The sequence below is a fragment of the Schistocerca cancellata genome, chromosome 8 (assembly GCF_023864275.1).
Source record: "Schistocerca cancellata isolate TAMUIC-IGC-003103 chromosome 8, iqSchCanc2.1, whole genome shotgun sequence".
Taxonomy (NCBI): domain Eukaryota; kingdom Metazoa; phylum Arthropoda; class Insecta; order Orthoptera; family Acrididae; genus Schistocerca; species Schistocerca cancellata.
This window is the reverse complement of record NC_064633.1, coordinates 231,099,355-231,109,984: the sequence shown is the minus strand read 5'-3', so window position 1 is coordinate 231,109,984 and position 10,630 is coordinate 231,099,355. Positions and strand designations below refer to the sequence as shown.

At 42.6% G+C, this 10,630-nt stretch overlaps 1 non-coding gene across 1 annotated transcript; it reads left to right on the top strand.

Moving 5' to 3' along the window:
* The first annotated feature begins 1,304 nt into the window (after nt 1-1,304).
* Trnai-uau (transfer RNA isoleucine (anticodon UAU)) lies at nt 1,305-1,379 on the top strand. The gene has a single exon. It is a non-coding gene; the product is annotated as a tRNA-Ile (tRNA).
* The last annotated feature ends 9,251 nt before the right edge of the window (nt 1,380-10,630 follow it).

Here is a 10,630-nt window from a genome sequence, read left to right as displayed (position 1 = left end):
AAGCACATTGGCTCCCCATTCGACCGGCCAGGTGGCATGTTGACGACTCCACTCTAGACGTTCCCTTCTGTGAAGAAACGTCACACACACACACACAGCAGGCCTTCGAAAATAAAAGCCATTCTGCTGAAGCCTTCTGTGCACCATTTGCCTCGGTAAACATGTCCAATGGATGATGCAAGGTCAGATGCCAGTTGGTGTGCAACACTAATGCAGTACCGTTGTGCCCTTCCAGCCAAATAATGGTCCTTTCTTTCTTACGTCACACGTGGTCCGCCCTGCCGTGGTCTTCTATTTGCATTTTCGTTGTCTATAACCGTCTGAGGAACAACAGAACGATTCACGTTAAGCCATCGGTCCACATCATTTTGCGACTGTTCTGCTTCTATCCTTCCTTTGGGCCTCCACCCCAAAGAGCCTGGTAAGCGTGTTCTCTGTCTCATACTGCACTGTCTGTGGCTCTGTACACAGCAATTGTGGATGCGGGACTGTTCGGCAAGCACTACTCCTTTTGATAGGTACCTTCACGTCATCGTTGGTGTGTTTGTTGACCGAAATGCAATCTTCCGTGTAGAACACGACCACATGGACATCTGTTTACAGTCTGTATGCTTATATCGTGGATTAGAAGCAGGACAGAGGAATAGCCGTTCGTTGCTTTAATTTTGGACACCAGAGTACATACAAAGAGAGATAAAATTATTACATAATTTGTTTTTATTTATAACAATCCTACACCTCTCCCTCACGATGCTCAGACCTCGAATGAAGAACGAAATTAGAATTTTATTGATAGCTTCAGCTGCTAGAGGGCGTTGATATATATCAACGGGGACAGGTGAAAATGTGTGGCCAGACCGGGACTCGAACCCGGGATCTCCTGCTTATATGGCAGACGCTCTACCCATCTGAGCCACCGAGGGCACAGAGGATAGCGCGACTGCAGGGATTATCTCGCGCACGCCTCCCGCGAGACCCACATTCTCACCTTGTATGTCCACACACTACATTCGTAGTGTCCCACCCCAACATACTCATTACTCGTGGAAGACATTCTTACCAAGTCCCGCAAGAGTTTGTTGAATATGTGTGCATCCGCACAGAAGAAGGAGGTCATGGCCGGTGTTACCAGAACTATATACTTATATGGGCATGTTGTCTGTTCTTTCGGACCTGAAGTCGTCTAGAACGAAATAAGAATTATATCAATACCCTCAGCTTCAAACGGGCGTCGAAAAAGGTGGGAATGTGGGTCTCGCGGGAGACGTGCGCGAGATAGTCCCTGCAGTCGCGCTATCCTCTGTGCCCTCGGTGGCTCAGATGGGTAGAGCGTCTGCCATATAAGCAGGAGATCCCGGGTTCGAGTCCCGATTGGGGCACACGTTTTCACCTGTCCCCGTTGATATATATCAAAGCCCGTTAGCAGCTGAAGGTATTAATATAATTCTAATTACGTTCTAGATCGCTGTAGGTCATCAGTGGTGTCTGTTCTTTCGGACATGTCCGAAATAACAGACATCATATCCATATAAGTATATCGAATGAAGAAGGTTAGGCACAGTTGGGCTGGTTATAAGAGATGATAAGGATGGTGAGGACGGGTCTTGATCCACACTGGCCCATTGTGGCTCCCACTATTTTATTATGCTCTCATTGCCTGAGATAGGGTTCCCACTATTTTTATGTTATGTGACGACTATAGAGCTGAGTGGATATTAGTCGCAAAATTTCCTGGGCGACCCTGATCATTTCCAGGTAATTTACCTGGTGAGAGGGAGTGGGCTTGCCCTTGAATATAATTCTGCCAAATGTGTAATCTGACAGCTTACGTGATAAGATTGCTGTCTGTGGCCCCACCCGCAGTACTGTCCTGCTCATCTGTCTTCTGCTGTATAGCCATTAACATGAAGGCGGTATACTGCACGAGTGTCGGCGAACAATGACGGTTACCATAATTAGCAGCACCATCCCGACAGGGCTTTCTTGGTCCACTCCTGCGGAAATTAATACGATCAACTGTCTCAGGTACACCATTGCTAAGGTGAATGAATGAGCTTTTCAAAAACTGTCAGGGCCACGGTGACTGTTTCTCGTTGGAGTTTCGCGTGGATAGGACTATTTTAAGGCAGCCATTAACGTCAGAAGGACTATATTCTGTTGGTTCAAGTAACGCTCGAAATCAGCAGAGCCATTAGTTAAAGCTTGCATAAACAGTCTGTGAATCATTTCATATTCATTCACAATCTGTTTGGAATAATTGTGTTTTAACTGAATAAATTACTGTGTTAACCGATTGACTGGTTCTGTTCAATACCTTCCATTCATAGTAAATAACTTCTCTGTGTAAACCTCCGTTTTAGGATCTATAACTAGGGCCTTATATTATTCACAGTCGCCATTAAAGTTGTGCACACTAAATTGTAGCTTAGATCTTAAAGGCGTGTCCGCCTCTTAATTAGTTTTTAGTCCGGGTAGCATTTCAGATGCACAGAGTTTAACATAGCGTTTATGGAATGAACGATATTATTATATGAAAATGACATATTTGACACCTTATTGTCAGGATTTTTGTTCCCCGTTTTACACTCTCAGCACAATTGCTTCTTCTTTCATGTAATGTGAACATGGAATCGAACATGCACTGCAATGATTCATGTATGTAATTAACGTCGCAGCTTTTGAGCTCAATTTATCTTTCAATGCGAAACATTCACTTGCACAGTTTGCTCTTGTGATTTGAAACTACGAGTATATGTTTTTTGCAGCATGTTAAATTTACTACAAAATGCGCAGAAAAACAAAATTACTGATAATAAATAGAGAAGAAGAGAAACGCCGAAATAATTTTCCCTGCTCTTTATTTACGATGTTCGATCTGCAGTCGGTGCATCTTTATACTATTGGTACCCCCGCTTTAGTGCAAAATCATTGGCCAACGTTAGGTACTTCTTGTGGCAGTCAGTGTAGTGGCAGCTGACGACACCACGTTTCCCAAAGGCGATTTCCCCCATCACGGCCAGCTCAAGATTCACATCTGATGAGTGGCCATCATCTGCTGCTCTCTGGTCTAACGGAGAACTGGCAACGTTGTGCGATACGTTTGGCCACTATATGACGTCGATTAAGTCCTTGGTTTGGTTCAAAATTATTCCCGTAAATTCACTCGATATTTTGTTGATATTTTGGTTAAATAATCTAAATTATCCTCATTGAGAGGACGACATAGAAGTAGAAAATCTATGGTGCTGAGTCCAGGAAGCTCATTCCAACAGAAACTGCAGCTTACCTCGCCGTTTACTTTGCGAAGTCTCTGTCTTGATCGTCATTGGGACATCAAGGGATTATTATTCGACGCACCTGTATGCCAGCTTAGTCGTAAAGTGTATGCCTCTAAAGCGGAGGAGTGCGTCAATTTTCAACTGTAATCTCACTGGTGGTAAGACTTTACGACTTCCGTGAAAGAGTCACTAGCGAACAGATCGACAATTCATAAAGACACCGTAACAAAACCTCTTCTCTCATAAATTCTGTTGCCACCGTAACTATGTAACCTGTAAATGAAAAGATGAAGATCATGCTGGTGTCTGCTTTTTGTGCTTCTGTCAATTGTATTGACTTAATCGTATCAGTGAATGATTTGTTAGCTGGGTTTTGTTATATATCTCCTCCTTCCGCAACACTTGCATACTTTCGTGGTAGTCATTGCTGTAGCGCTACTTCAGTATGACTACGGACTGAATGTAGAAACAGAACGTTTCGAACCTGAAAGCGCTAATGTATGACGACTTGGAGTACTTTGTTTTATTAAACATTATTTTTTCCGTATGTTATCATGGTAAGTTGTAGCTGATTTGCATTATTAGATTGTATACGAAATTGAATTCTTTCTTCAATTTATAGCACACAGCAGATAAACGTAAGCGATAAATAAATTAGCAGCAGTGTAATCTCCCACATTATTTAAAACTGTTTGACAATGTTAGGACACTTTTTCGACTTCTCTTCTATAGGCAATGTATTGGAAGTACTTCGCCTTCTTCCACGTTATCCTATGTTAACAGACAGTACACATGTGCAGTATAACGGTAAGTAAGGGATTCTTGCAAATTCCGTTACCGATGTTGAATGTTTTCATCACGTTCAGTGCCATTTGTATTCCTCAAGTATTATTTATTTGGTTTGATTTTTGTGTAATCGTTTAAGTTGTCGCCTTAGCTTCGCATGCTACGCCACGAGTGAAAATTTAATATGCCCACAAAACCCCACATAAGTGAATGAAGTGTCTGGGTTACTGTTAGAGAGTGAAAATCTTCATTTCTCTTTATGAATTGTGTGTGTGTGTGCGTGTGTGACGCGCGAAGTGCTCATTGCTAGGCCTCTTTGCCATGACTCTCAAACTTACATACTAAAGTTTTAGAGTCATGATGCAAGGGAGATGTGTAATACTTCTACGGGTGAGTATATTCGCCGACTTCCAGCACCAACATCCCACGAAGAGGGAGAAGTCGGACCTCATACAGCCAGCAGAAGCGACGCGAGTATGGGGCGTTTGCCAACACACAGGCGTGTTGACTGGTGGATGCCTTAAGAATGAACACCTTACAAGAGACCAGTGGACAATGAGGAACGTGCTGATAATTTGTTGTTGTTGCACCCCCCCCCCCCCCACACACACACACCCTGAGATAAAGCACGACACAAAAGCGTCAAGAAGAAGCGTTTGAATCTCCTGTCTGGCAGCAGCCGTATTCGCCTGCCTTAAAAAGCAAGAGACATGCCGATAATTGATGGATCATAGCAGACCCTCAGACGAAGCATACATACAAGCGCCAGGAATTCGCACTGGGAGCAATGTGAAACTATGGAACTGGGGTAGAAGTCAGGCTGCTTAAGAAATCTCTTAGGCGAAGCACAAATGTAAGACTGTTCAGGCTTCATGCAGAGACACAGCCGTTATAAAGAAGTGTTGTGTGGCTGCATTCACGCAAACATCGAGTCGATGTGTGACCTATACTCGGAATAGCCTCGACAGAGAGCACGTGTGAAACACTTCAGTTCCCGAGTCACATACCAGCTCAAAGTGAAGAAAAAATCTGCAGCCTGCACTGGGAGGCACGGTCACGAAATGACGATCAATCACACGGTGGCACTGAAAGTTAGTCAGCCAGTGACAACGCCAAGAGGAGGAAAAATTTGAGGGTCTCTGGACTAAGCAGAGTGATAAGAAGTGAAAGGACAGTCGGTGAGACACTGTGGAAGCAAGGGGAAATGAAGGCTCTTTCCTCCCATAGCCTAATTAATCTGCAGACTTTGAATGTGTTCCTTACTCCCAGCCGAATGTTCATAATCAATCTGTAGCTTATTCTTTGCCTGTTCCTTGTTAAATGGACGAATCCTTGTAGTCCAGTGCTTGGAAATGAACTACTCAACTGAGTATTACAGTATCACTGTCTAACATCTGCCTAACATTCGGCTCTGAAACCGACGTTGACCTGTCAACACGGAGACTGGCTGGGTACTCGCTGCAAAGCCACAGGGCTCCGGTGGGGGTAGCAGACTCGCACCGCATAGTTCCGATGCGACGCACCGTACCGACGTAGCGTCTGCCGTCGTCATCACCACGCGGAAAGTGACTCTGAAAAATGGCGGGATGACTCGTCGCCCCACCCCGTCCTCCACACCCCTCCTTCCCCTCAATAACTGAGTTGTGTCCACACCTAGTCAAATCGGACCTGAGATTCGTAATATATATATATATATATATATATATATATATATATATATATATATATATATATATATATATATATATATATATGCAATAAAAGCAAACATTTCATGTTTAAGTCCTCTGATTAATTTGTTCAATTCGCTTATCAGTTTCAACGTGTGGCCATCTAATTGGTACTTTGCACGCTATGTGATATCATAGACAATTTGAAGGATCTTCCACAAGCTTCTTCTCATTAGCAGTTTCGATCAGTGGCTAGAAAATGCAACTAACTTATAAACCAGTGGTTGTTTTAGATTTCAATTGCGATCTCTTTTTTTATCGTTATTATGTCAGAAATAGAGTCCTTTCTTACTAATATGAAGATATTCTCTTCATTAACACTCGCAATACCAAGGCACGTATTTTACGTCCACCTCTTGAAAATATTGTAATCTAGTCAGTTACTTTAAATTTTAAAATTATGAAAAACTATCCTTGTTGTTTGCAATGCATTCTTCTACCAGGTAAGATATAAATTTTAAATTTTTCAGTTAAACTATACCCAAAAGTTTAATACTAAATAAATACTTTAGATCCAAGATAGCATTTAAATATTTATTTTGAACTGATGATCGGTTTCAGCAGTACTTTGCTGTCATCTAAGGATCTGCAATACGCCATAGACACACACTTCATTTTATATTGAAGGCTACGTGCTTTCATATTTTACTTTTCCTTTTTCGTTGTTGCTGGTAAGAAGTGAAAGTCCTCTGTTATCTGGCCAGGCAACTCGTTATATATTACAGACTTTCTGATCACTGCAGATCGTAATACTCAAAAAAATAGATAAATAAAATAATTGCAGTGTATGTGTAAGTCGTATTGCAGATCCAGATATAACAGCAAAGTACTGTCTGGAACCGAGCATCAGTCCAAAATATACGTTTAAAAGCGACCTTGTCTCCTAAGCAGTTTTTCAAATATTACAATTTGCAGATCACCCCCGGATCAGCATGTCTAATGTGTACCAAAAATTTGAGTCTTAGTAGACATCACTTTCCACAATCACAATGAACTACATATTCAATATATTCAGGTTCAGGATCTTATTTAGACATCAGTAATTCTAGAAAATATGTTGTGACTAAAAGCCGTCAAAAGTTAAAGAAATTTCCAATTTTTTAAATATCTCTTGTGGTGATCATAAAATAACACATCTTGGTAGTACACATTATTGAAGATGCATTGACATTCCTGAGAGTGTCTTAAAATTTATTTTCATGTCGTTGTTAATAAAGACAACAAAAATTAATTTTGTTTTTTAACTCTTTTAAAGAAGGCATAAACTACCTCCACCCCTTTGGTAATTCGTGTTACGGAAAATGCTTTGGTATTTATAGAGTTAAAATTAGATTGCTCAGAGGAGCTAACTACACTTTTAACCTACGCCTCCCAAGAAAAAATAGAACAATTAAGCGATTTAAGCTGCTTTGCTACACCGAGGATATTTACTTCTATGTTTCTCATCTTGGCAGTTATACTTGATTGGAATTCGGGAATATTTATTTCGTCTTCTTTGATGAGTGAGTTTCGGAAAACCGTGTTTAATAAGTCTGTTTTACGTATGACCAGAATCTCTTTGGGTTTTCTGCCAGATTCCGAAACGGAGTTTCGTTATGGAAATTATTAAAGGCTTCTCGCATTGAAACACGCACTATATTTCGAACTTCTCCAAAATTTCTGGGGATTTTGCGTTGTTTGAAATTTGGCATGCTTTTATCGTTGGTTCTGCAATAGTCATCTGACCCGTTTTGTGTACCATCGGGGATCAGTACCATCACTTATTAAAATACGTGGTATGAATCACTCAAATGCCATCGATACTATCTCTTTGAAATTATTCCACATTTTTTCTACGCTTGCAATATCAGATCGGAAGGAGTGGAGACTGTCTCTTAAAAGGGCGTAAAGAGCATTTTTATCAGCTTTTTTAAATAGATGTACTTTGCGTTTCTTTTTGATGGTTGTGGGTGTTACGGTATTCAGCCTAGCAGCAACTGCCTTGTGGTCGCTAATTCCTGTAACGATCATGATACGCCCTACTTGTTCAGGATTACTTGTTGCTAAGGGTCAAGCATGCTTTTGTAACGGTTTACGTTTCGAGTTGCCTCATGAACTTATTGTTCAAAATAATTTTCTGAGAAAGCATTCAGTACAATTTCGGATGCCGTTTTATGCCTGCCGCCGGCTTTAAATGTATGGTTTTTCCAGTATATCGAGCGTAGATTGAAGTCACCACCGACTATAATTGAATCAGTGGGGTATCTATTTGAAATGAGACAAACGTTTGTTCAGCAATTTTATCTTCTGTGTTCCGGGAGGTGGGGGGGGGGGGGGGCGGAAATGGAGGGGGGGCGGAAATGGAGGGGGAGGTAAAACGATCCTATAACCTCTACTCGTTATTTCGCAGGAACTATCTACTTCAGTTTCACTGCAAGGTAAACTACTTCCGATCACAATAAATACTCCACCACCAACTGTATTTAATCCATCCGTTCTCAACACTGTTAGGCCGTTTGAAAAATTTCGGCTCAACTTATTTCCGGCTTTAGCCAGCTTTCCCCATCTATAACTATTTGAGCTTCAGTGCCTTCTATTATGGCTTGCAGCTTTGCTTCTTTCCCAAAACAGCTACGACAATTTACAAGTACAATACCGATTGCACCTACAAGTACCTTAGTGGGTTTTATCTGCCCCCCTTTTAGACGGACGCTCTTTCTGTGATTTCCTGAGACCCTCTAACCTAAAAAAAACCGCCCCGTCCCTTCCAAACAGCCTCCGCTACCCGTGTAGCCGTTGCGTGTGTGTAGTGGACTCCTTCGCTATTAAGCGGAGCCCGGAAACCCACCACCCGATGGCGCAGGTCAAGGAATCTACAGTCTACATGGTCACAGAACCGACTGAGGATCTGATTCAGACCCTCCACTCGGCTCTACACCAAAGGACCACAGTATGTTCTATAGACGATGCTGCAGATGGTTAGCTCCGCCTTAATCTCGCAAGAGAGACTGGAAGCCTTTACCATTTCCACTAGCCGCCTGAAACCAGAGAGAATCTCTTCCGATCCAAAGCGACGCACGTCATTGGTACCGACATGAGCGACCACCTGCAGTAGGCTGCACCCTGTACTCTCCATGGCATCCGGACGCACCCTTTCCACATTCACAATGACTCCTCCCGATAAGCACACGAGCGCGCACTGGCTTCCTTCCCCTCCTTGGCAGACATGTTCTACAGTAAGTGACCCCATTATGCGCCTAACATTAGAGCTTCCAACTACCCGCAAACCCACCATCTGTGAATGTCCAGACCTTGCGAGCAGAGAAGCTTCCTCTGGAACAAGGTAGACGACTGCATCCATCTTAGAGACTTCGTCAGCGACAAATAACACCCGAAACCCGTTCGTCAAACGAACAGGGAGGCCCTACTATGGGCCCCTCGGAAAGTATTTCGCCTCCTGTCAGAATCTGCAATTATCTCCCTCTGGACCACGGGTGAGGGGCCAACCTCAATGCAGGCAGTACCTGAGGTGGCCACACAGTGGACCGATCAGGGGATATGTGGGACGTGCTCGATGTCCCTCGTAGCCCCTGTGTCCGACCTCCCTCACTGATGCCCTTGGCAGCAGCCTTAAGCCATGTGACAGCAGCCAACACCGCCTGGAGCTGTGAGCAAAGGGTCACCAACTCAGCTCGCACCTGTACACAGCAATAACAGTTCCTATCCATTACTGAAGTCGCTCCTGTTTAAGCTCTTAAAAACATGTAGGAAACGAGTGGTGTAATTTTAAATTTGCTGAAACGAAAATTAAAATCTTTTGAGAACCCCCTCGTATCAGGTTGACTCTAATGTACTTAAAAATGATTTTGTTTTCATTTGAGTCATTTGGTGACTTGAAATCAACATCAAGCGAGGTTGTGAAGCTTAAGTCACTTCCTCTGCGTCAGGGATGACGGCGGTTCCTCAGTCTATCCAGTCGTTCATATATTTCTCTGTCAAGCTTAATGGACGAGATAGATAAAATAATGTAATATAGTCGGTGGAAATGAACGAAAGTGTGGGGCATGTTGCCAGAGGTCTCCAAGTAGCGCACTTGGCTGGACGTCGTACAGCGTGAGGTCAGCCTGATTACAACGCCAAATGGATCTGGCATCGCAACACGAGATATTTGAAGGACCGGAAAAAGATAGTGCGTATCAATATACGAGCACTTTGGTGGCATTCATCATTACAACATGCCTTGGACACAGCATGTGACTAACTTTACACGCGGAATAACCGTTGGGAAAGGAGGAGGACGAAGTTTATAGTGTAACACAAGATCTTTTTTATGCTTATCCATTACAGACATTTTAGAACCGTGACTGTATATTAATGTAAATAAGTTATACACAACTGCAACCAGTCACTTTTTTCAATAATAATGCTTTATTACATTAACCGGTTTTCGAACCCTTTCAGGTTCATCTTCAGATGATTTCGGGAGGATCCGGGAAGTTACTACCAGTAATGATGTAACTTCCCGGATCCTCCCGAAATCATCTGAAGATGAACCTGAAAGGGTTCGAAAACCGGTTAATGTAATAAATGTAAATAATCATTACTGGTAGTAACTTCCCGGATCCTCCCGAAATCATCTGAAGATGAACCAGAAAGGGTTCAAAAACCGGTTAATGTAATAAAGCATTATTAATGAAAAGAGTGACTGGTTGCAGTTGTGTATAACTTATTTGCAGATATTTTTTTATTGCTCACAGCATTGTTTTACTTACGTAGGGAGCGGTCTGAACCAGAGGTGCTCTGCCAGAAGAAGGGGAAGTGGCCCACCACGGTCAACTGCAGCAGTTGCAATATGTT